Raw genomic sequence first — 7,845 nt, forward strand, 5'->3', positions numbered from 1 at the left:
AAAAAAACATTTAAAAATCCATTCTTAATATTTCTAGAGGGTAAAAAAATTCGTTTCGTAATAAAGATATACTGGCATCACCATACATGCTGTCTGCTGTACATACTTGCGGATCTAACCAATCAATTGATTAGAATATGGGATTTAACAGCGAACTAAATCTATCGTTTAGCAATAGCAAAATGATTTCAATTGCTAATTTTCTTACTTTAATGGCAGAATGAATACATTCAAAGTTAAGATTAACCATATTGTTGAGTTCAATCTCAACAAACTCTGATTTTTTTAATTTGTTACCTTCTTTGAAAGACGAAGAAATAAGAGTTTATAATCAATGAAAAAGATGGTTGAACCATATTTTTCAGTGATTATAAACTTGAGTAAATATAAATCAATAATATTATCAATATCTTCATAGCTTATTTCCGCTAAGCTAGCCTTTGTTATATCCACCGCTGGTTTTAACTCATTCACCATTAACATTTGTTTTTCAAAAACCAATGATAATGGTGATAACTTTTCCAAGATTTCCAAATAACTACAAACCATACATAATAGTCTGTAGTCATGCAACCGTTTGGACAATCCAGAAAATTTAGCACGCATATCTGCTTTAGTATTGCGATCAGCAAGAGCATTATCGAAACCCACAATAAGCGAAGGCTAATTATGTAAAAGTTTTGTAAAGCCGCGTCTCCTGTGACTTATAAAGCGCGTTCCAAATATTTTAGGCAAATTGTAATATGTAATATTCAAAGCCTCAGCAACTTTTTCAACTGCGCATTTTAGTTTTCCAGAACAGCGAAAAAAATTAAATATGGAAATGTAAAAACGTTCACAATCTTTATACTGGGAAATATCTTTCACGGCATCTTTTATTGCTAATTCTAAACGATGGTTTACGCAGTGAATTCTTATTAGCCACATTCTATCTTTTTTTAATTATGTTAACACGCCATTACAAATTCCAAAACCAACGCAAGCTCCGTCGGCCGTAGCGCTTACAAGTTCGTATTTGTAAGCTGACGCAGTTAAATGAACACTACCGGTTTTAATAAAAATGCTATCAATAGCCTTTTTAATGGTATTGGCACTTATACCACCCAAACTGTTTATATCAAGTAAAGAAACTACACAACAGGCAGGGGTTCCCTCGCGTTCAATGCCCACAAGAATCAATTGTTTTTCATCCTTTGTATTTCGAGCCTGAGAACCAAAAATGGAGAAAAAATTTGTTTTATTGACAATTTTAGCAACCTTTTCTTTAATGGCACTGCATGAGATATATTCACCTGCTAAAAATGAAATTAAAAAACAATAAAAAAATGATAACAATAATATATTTATTTTTCAAATTAAAAAATCAAATGGATAAATTAAAAGGATTAGACCATTCGGATGTAAAATCTTAAAAAAATTAAACTTTCATTATAAATAGTAACGTAACTTTAATTTGATTTTTTCATTTGACTTGTTTTATCAAATTACGAAATAGAAACTCGACCTAAAAATCAATAACCTGCTTTATTGTTGTCTTTTCCTTCTAAAAGGAGTACACCATTAAGTCTTTGGCATTTGATCAGTGTCTTGAAATGGCCATGTGGCATGCTCGGTTTTAGAGCCATTTTAAAGGCTGTTCTAATCATCTTTAATAACACTTCGCGGTTGTCTTGTGTAGTAGGTAACATGTTTTCCATATCGAGGTTAGGAACACAACTACTTCTAGGATCTTTTGAGTTACCATTATCAATCAGCACCGCTAATCTATGGCTTTGCCCTCTATGATGGCGATCAACCTTTATTATTATTAAAGAAAAAATCACGGTTTAAATTAAGCAATTCTCTAAAAAATTTATTTACTTAGTAATATAGTAAATTATAAGATAACTACAGTTATAATTTATATAATGATAGAAAAATTATGTTTAAATTAATTCCTGGAGTCACAAATTAAAAACAAGCTAATTATTTTAATTTTACCTAATACTTTGTCACCACACAAGTTCCCTCCGTAAACGCTGTCAAAGAATTATTCGATACTCCTTTAACTAAAGCATCCGTTAAAATTTCAGTTTTGTTCCTAGCACAAATCTTACACCATATTTTGACAACTAAGCCATTTTCTTCCGTGTATCTAATAACTGATTGTTTCCCCCACGAAAGAAAAGTTTCAAGTTCTTCGATATTGGTTTACTATCTTTAATTTTTTTTGCTTCAGATGTCATTCTTACAAATTTGTTATACTTAAACTTAAATTTACTTATTTCTGTTTTAAATACTTATTAAAATGAAAAAAACAAAAAAAAGCCCACTCACTATTCATATTCAGTGGTAAAGCAGTTCCGCTTCCTCCTCGTAATTTATTTTTTACCTTTTGAGTTTAATCATAAAAAATGTTTTCATATAGTTTGACGTATTTAAAATTTTATTTTGGTTAGTAAAATAAAAATTTAAATACGTCAAACTATATAAAACAAATTACATTCCAAAAAATTTTTTTGGAATGTAATTTGTTTGGATACTGTTCATTATAGTCCGCTAACTCAGAGGTCTAGCACATTGCGGAATTGTTTGTAACATTTTTAAAGATACTGCTAAAAACAGCGTTCTAACATTGTCATAGTAACTGAATGATTTAATTGTTTCTTTTGTTCGTCGTGCTACAAAGAATTGTATGTAATTTGTAAAAACAAAACTCAGGCCAACTACGCAAAGCGCGAAATGGTTAATAAAAGATTGACTTTTTTATTTATTAAATAAATCAACTAACGTTTGTTTATTAGAATCTTGTTGAAATAAATCAAAAGTACTCAAATAAAAGAAATTATTCTAAACACTTTGATAAAGTGAATAACAATTGTTTCTTTGTAAAACAATTATTAATAGTAAGTTTTTATTTTATATAAATGAGTGCCGCTTAATTATAAAAGACGAAGTTTATCAATTATTCTAAACTTATTTTATAACAGTTTAATCAGGCAGCTTTTAATTTTTGTAATTATCTCTCATCGGTCCAGTTAAACTTTTTTGCGCTTGATTATTTTTTGAAATTATCTCAAAACATCTATGAAGCCGTGGGCAAGTTGTCGCAACAAAATATTGTATGCGTGGTCAAGATCAGAGTGCAATCGCACGCCGTTCCAGACAAAGCCTGATCTAATATCAGAAAAAGGTTTTCTGATTTATAAATTCTAAAAAATGGAGATCTTGAAATATCTTAACTACGCTGAAAAAATAAATTTTGACACCAAACCACTTTATAATACATCTGTTATTTCTAAATATTTTCAACACAATATTTGTAAAGCAGAATTTTAAACTTTTTACCATTAATTAATACACTACTAATCTTAATTGGAATATCGACTTTAAAAAATAAACTTCATTTCATACCAAAATCTAACATCAGATGAACAAAATTCTTTTTTTCAGACTTATCTTAAATGGCAATGCTCTTCGAAAAAGTTAAAACTTACTTTACTCATGCTTAATGTAACAATATAAAAAAAAGCAAAAACTTCACAATAGCAAATTTGGTTTAGTTATTTACATTAAGTAAGCTAAACTATTTAATTTGTATTTCAAAAGATCCAGCTTTAGTTAAGTTATAAACTAGCTAGTAATTTAGTTATAAACTAGCTAGTAGTTTAGTTATATCAATACCATTGATATGTTCAATGAATGAAAATAATTTTTTAATTGTTATTTAATATAAACAGCATGAAAATGGTATTTAATCAAATCAGCTGGGGCATTTAGTAACTCCTGACTGGGTGATTGTGTATCAGACAGTATACTATATTAAAATAACTTTTGCCAGAAACTTGGAGGCTATATTCTAGCTGACAGAGTGCCAATTCTTATCACTCACTGCTATTATTCGATAACTGTTGTGTTTTTATATTGTAAATTAATATGATGGACTCTATTTGGGTTATATCTTAATATAGATATTTAATATTGTAATTTAATAATGTCGTTTCACTTTCGTTTTTAAAGTAGTTTCAATTAGATACTAGGCTTTTCTAAACTTGAAAGAGCATGGCTTTTCTCAAAATGCACGGGTCATTCGAGGACTTTATACTTTTTGGAACTTAGTAATTATTTATTAGATCAGAATTATTAGATAAATTATAATAGCAATATTAGGATCGTGTTATAAAAGAAGCTGGTATAAAAAATAGTTTAGCAAATTATATATTACATTTTTATAAGTTAATCAGTAGAGAGGATTACTCCTTCTAATCTTTTAAATCGTTTAGATTTTGTTTGTTGTAGCTTTTCTTTTAGCTTTATTTATGGTTTTTTGTGTGGTTTTGTTTTATTGAGCTTATATTTTATTTTTTATAAAAAAATAGTGTTATGGACGCAGCCTAACTTTTTTAAATGCATTTTTTTTCACTAAAAGAGTTAATAAGAATTAATAAAAATATATATACAATTAATTATTTATGTAGTTAGTTACATTTTCATGTAACAAATTATTTCAATTATTTTTCAAAGAGGAGACAAAATTTTGTTTAAAAATTTAAAAGAAATGCAAAAAAAAAAAACAGTTTTAAAGTGTATTTATATAATAAACTTATGCATGTTTGCTTTAAAAGTTTTTATCTTTTCTGCCTACAAATGTGCGCGCGCATGTTGTTTACAAAAAGATGTGACGTTGAAAAGAAAGTCATATGTTGACGGCATCAACTTGTGTATAACCCAGCAAACATTAGGCAGGCGGACCGACAACGGACCACTGTCAGCACTTATGCCGTGCCGTCGCCGCTCGCTGCGTTGCCGCGTAGGCTTGCACATCGTATTTACATCGGTCTTATTTAGCGAAAAACTGCAGTCGATTCGGCAGCGGACCGATGGTGGCAAATCGACAACTTTCGAACAGCGGTCCGTCAGAGGCAAACCGATGATAAAGCGATAGCGGAATAGCATAGGACCAATAATAAGTTTTGACTAAGATTTGAATTCATTGATATTCAAATTATTTTTGTATTTTTGTTTGAATAGAACGCACTTATCGTTAGCAAATTGTGTATATCTTTCAGCGCAATTTTTTACTCGTAAAAGAATGGCAAATCCTGCCGATGCCAGGAAGGCACATCAAATACCTTTTGACTTTGTGCATAGGTATATAGCCATTTAATACGAATTTATTATACTAAAATTCTCCTTGCACCAAAAAACACTACCCCAACTGTAAATCATTTGGTCATACGTGGCAACGCTTAAGCTCGGTGAACAAAAAGAATAATTAGAAGTTATAATAAAAATCTTTTTAAGATTGCAATTTACAATTACAATATGAATATTAAAATCACAATAATTTTTTATTATTTAAAACAGAATGTAAAAGGTATTTGCATCTATAGATTATTGCTTAACTTGCGTTTAACGAACGTTTAAAATATAAAATAAATAGTTAATTTTGAACACATCTTAAGTTCAGTTTATTCTCATTTCAATCAAAAAATATATTCAGAAAGCCATTATGTGTTGAAAATCGATTTACGTTGCAGTCTGCAGACTTCTAACTTTACCCTGAAAGCAGACAATGATATATAATGAAAATATTAAAACAGTTAAGTTTAGAGCTATTACAACAAAGATAATAAACTAACCTTCTCAGCCCTTAAAAACGTTTTTGTTTAAAATAGTCTGATCATCAGTTATTGACAAATAACTCCAGATACTAAGTTTATCAACATTGAATAAATATAAATTTAATTTTATTATTTAACCATAATTTAAAACATAAAAAAAACATTGCTTAATTATATTGCTACATTATCTTAACTAAGAAAACATCTTTAACAAAGACTATATCAAAATAAAGTTGTATTGCGTGTCTTTAAAAAAAATAAAACTTCATATACAGTAACCTTAAATACTCTACCTGGTATACCGATTCCTATCAATACGCTTGAGAGGCTAATGAACAACATAAAAAAATTGTTATTTCATTAAAAAGATTATCTTTAATTTTAATTTTAAGTTAACAAATAAAATAGTATTTAAAAATGATATACTTATATGCCAGGTTGGAAGTCAAACTGTGAAACCCACAGCAACTTAAGAGCAATGGTGAACCTTTGCAAACCATAAGCCTAAGACACAAGTGCAGATCTGAAAAAGAAAGAATCAGAGACAGAACACATCAATAAAAACATAATTTGATGAACTAAAATATAGGTTGCACATTTAACATAGTTTTCACCATACAAACAAAAACATAGCACGATATAATATACTATGAAAATACCATGAAAAAATTTAAAAAAAGCCAAATAATTGATTGAAATAAAATGGTTTCGTAAATAAGTATATAATTTTTTTCAAACAGTAAACAAAATCCAGAACTTATATTTTGGGTTTCTTTCAAAAACAACTGAAGCAAATAACATTAAAATAATAAAATCTATCTTACATTATTCACTGGCAACATTTAATATCACGATCAATTTAAATTCTCATCTACAATCTCATATACAAGAGGTTACAGTAAAAGGGAATGAAAATGAAAAACATAGAAACATTAATATTTATTGCACAAATACTTTACTCTAGTGAGTTTAAAAAATAAAATATTTAAAAAAATATTAAATATTGTAAAATAAAGATAACAAATTTGTAAACAAAGATTGTATTTTAATTAAAAATGTTATTCATCTTCTGAACTAAAAAATGCCTCTTTATTTAATGGCATTGGGAAACTTGATGTAGACATCAGTTTTTTCTTGGCCTGTTTGTCTTTTTGGTCTTGTCGAACTTTTCGCCCACCAATGTGGTCTGATGCACCACGCAAAAACGTACAACCTCACGTTGAAAATATGATTCAGTTGCTGAAGTTGTTACAGGATTTCTTTTTACAGCTCCTAAGAATCAATTTAAGACTTTTATTTAACTTTCCAGCAGGAAAAAATATTTATATATTTTAATGTAATTTCAGCAACTTTTTTTTTTAAAGCTATTAATTAACAAATTTTATTTATTTATTAACTGTTTATTAGCAAATAGTTAATTAAATTAGACATCAGTAATTGTTAAATTAGAATAATTAGCCCCTCTAAAAAAAATTACTTTCAAGCACATGTCGACATTGTAAATCTTTTAGACTTTGTTTTACAAAGATACTTTCATTGTCATTTCTGGCAATACCAGTCCAGTTAATTTTACAGCAGAGGTTATTAGTGAATAACGCAAAAGAAATTCTCCGCACAGCCGCCTTTAATGTCTGGCCTCCTTCACTTGCCACAGCTATTACCTACAAAAAACATAGAAAAAGCATCAGTAATATATATACTGAAAAAAATTTCTAAATAAATTTATAAAAAAAATTGATTTCAAACTAAGAGCATAAAATATTCTATAACATTTATTATTGCAAATTTTCTTGTTTATAAATTTTTGTTAAACACTGCTTTATCAACTGCAAGGAGTTTTTTAATTTCACACAAATCTTCTAAACTGTCAATAGGAAAGTTGTATTTCTCTAAAATATCATTCTCTCCCTTGCACTCTAACATTTGCTGCAACATTTTTGTGTTGAACTCAGTTTGGCGCTTTAAATCTTTGATTTCACTTTTTATCTCCATAAGTAAAGTAACCAGCTTTTCAGAAAAAACCTGAGATAGCAAACACTGAGTCATGTGTAAGATGATATGTTAAATAAAAAATTGTATATATTATTTCATTGATTGCTTTTTAAAAGTATTTCCTAATTTTTTATTGAAAGTAAAAATGTATTGATTACTCATTTAATGTGGTTTTTTTAAAACTAACTTCAAACACATCTTCAGACATCGAGGGCATTTATTGTTGAAGCCTAAAAATTTTTAATGTTTT

At 28.3% G+C, this 7,845-nt stretch overlaps 1 long non-coding RNA gene across 1 annotated transcript; it reads right to left on the reverse strand.

Annotated features, from left to right (window-relative positions):
• Positions 1-5,261: 5,261 nt before the first annotated feature.
• Positions 5,262-6,929, reverse strand: LOC124809206 (uncharacterized). Its single transcript, XR_010637323.1, has 2 exons — positions 6,030-6,929; positions 5,262-5,931 (listed from the first exon to the last, which is right to left on the reverse strand). It is a non-coding gene; the product is annotated as an uncharacterized LOC124809206 (long non-coding RNA).
• Between the last annotated feature and the right edge of the window lie 916 nt (positions 6,930-7,845).

This window comes from Hydra vulgaris, chromosome 03, assembly GCF_038396675.1.
Source record: "Hydra vulgaris chromosome 03, alternate assembly HydraT2T_AEP".
In the NCBI taxonomy this organism is placed as follows: Eukaryota; Metazoa; Cnidaria; class Hydrozoa; order Anthoathecata; family Hydridae; genus Hydra; species Hydra vulgaris.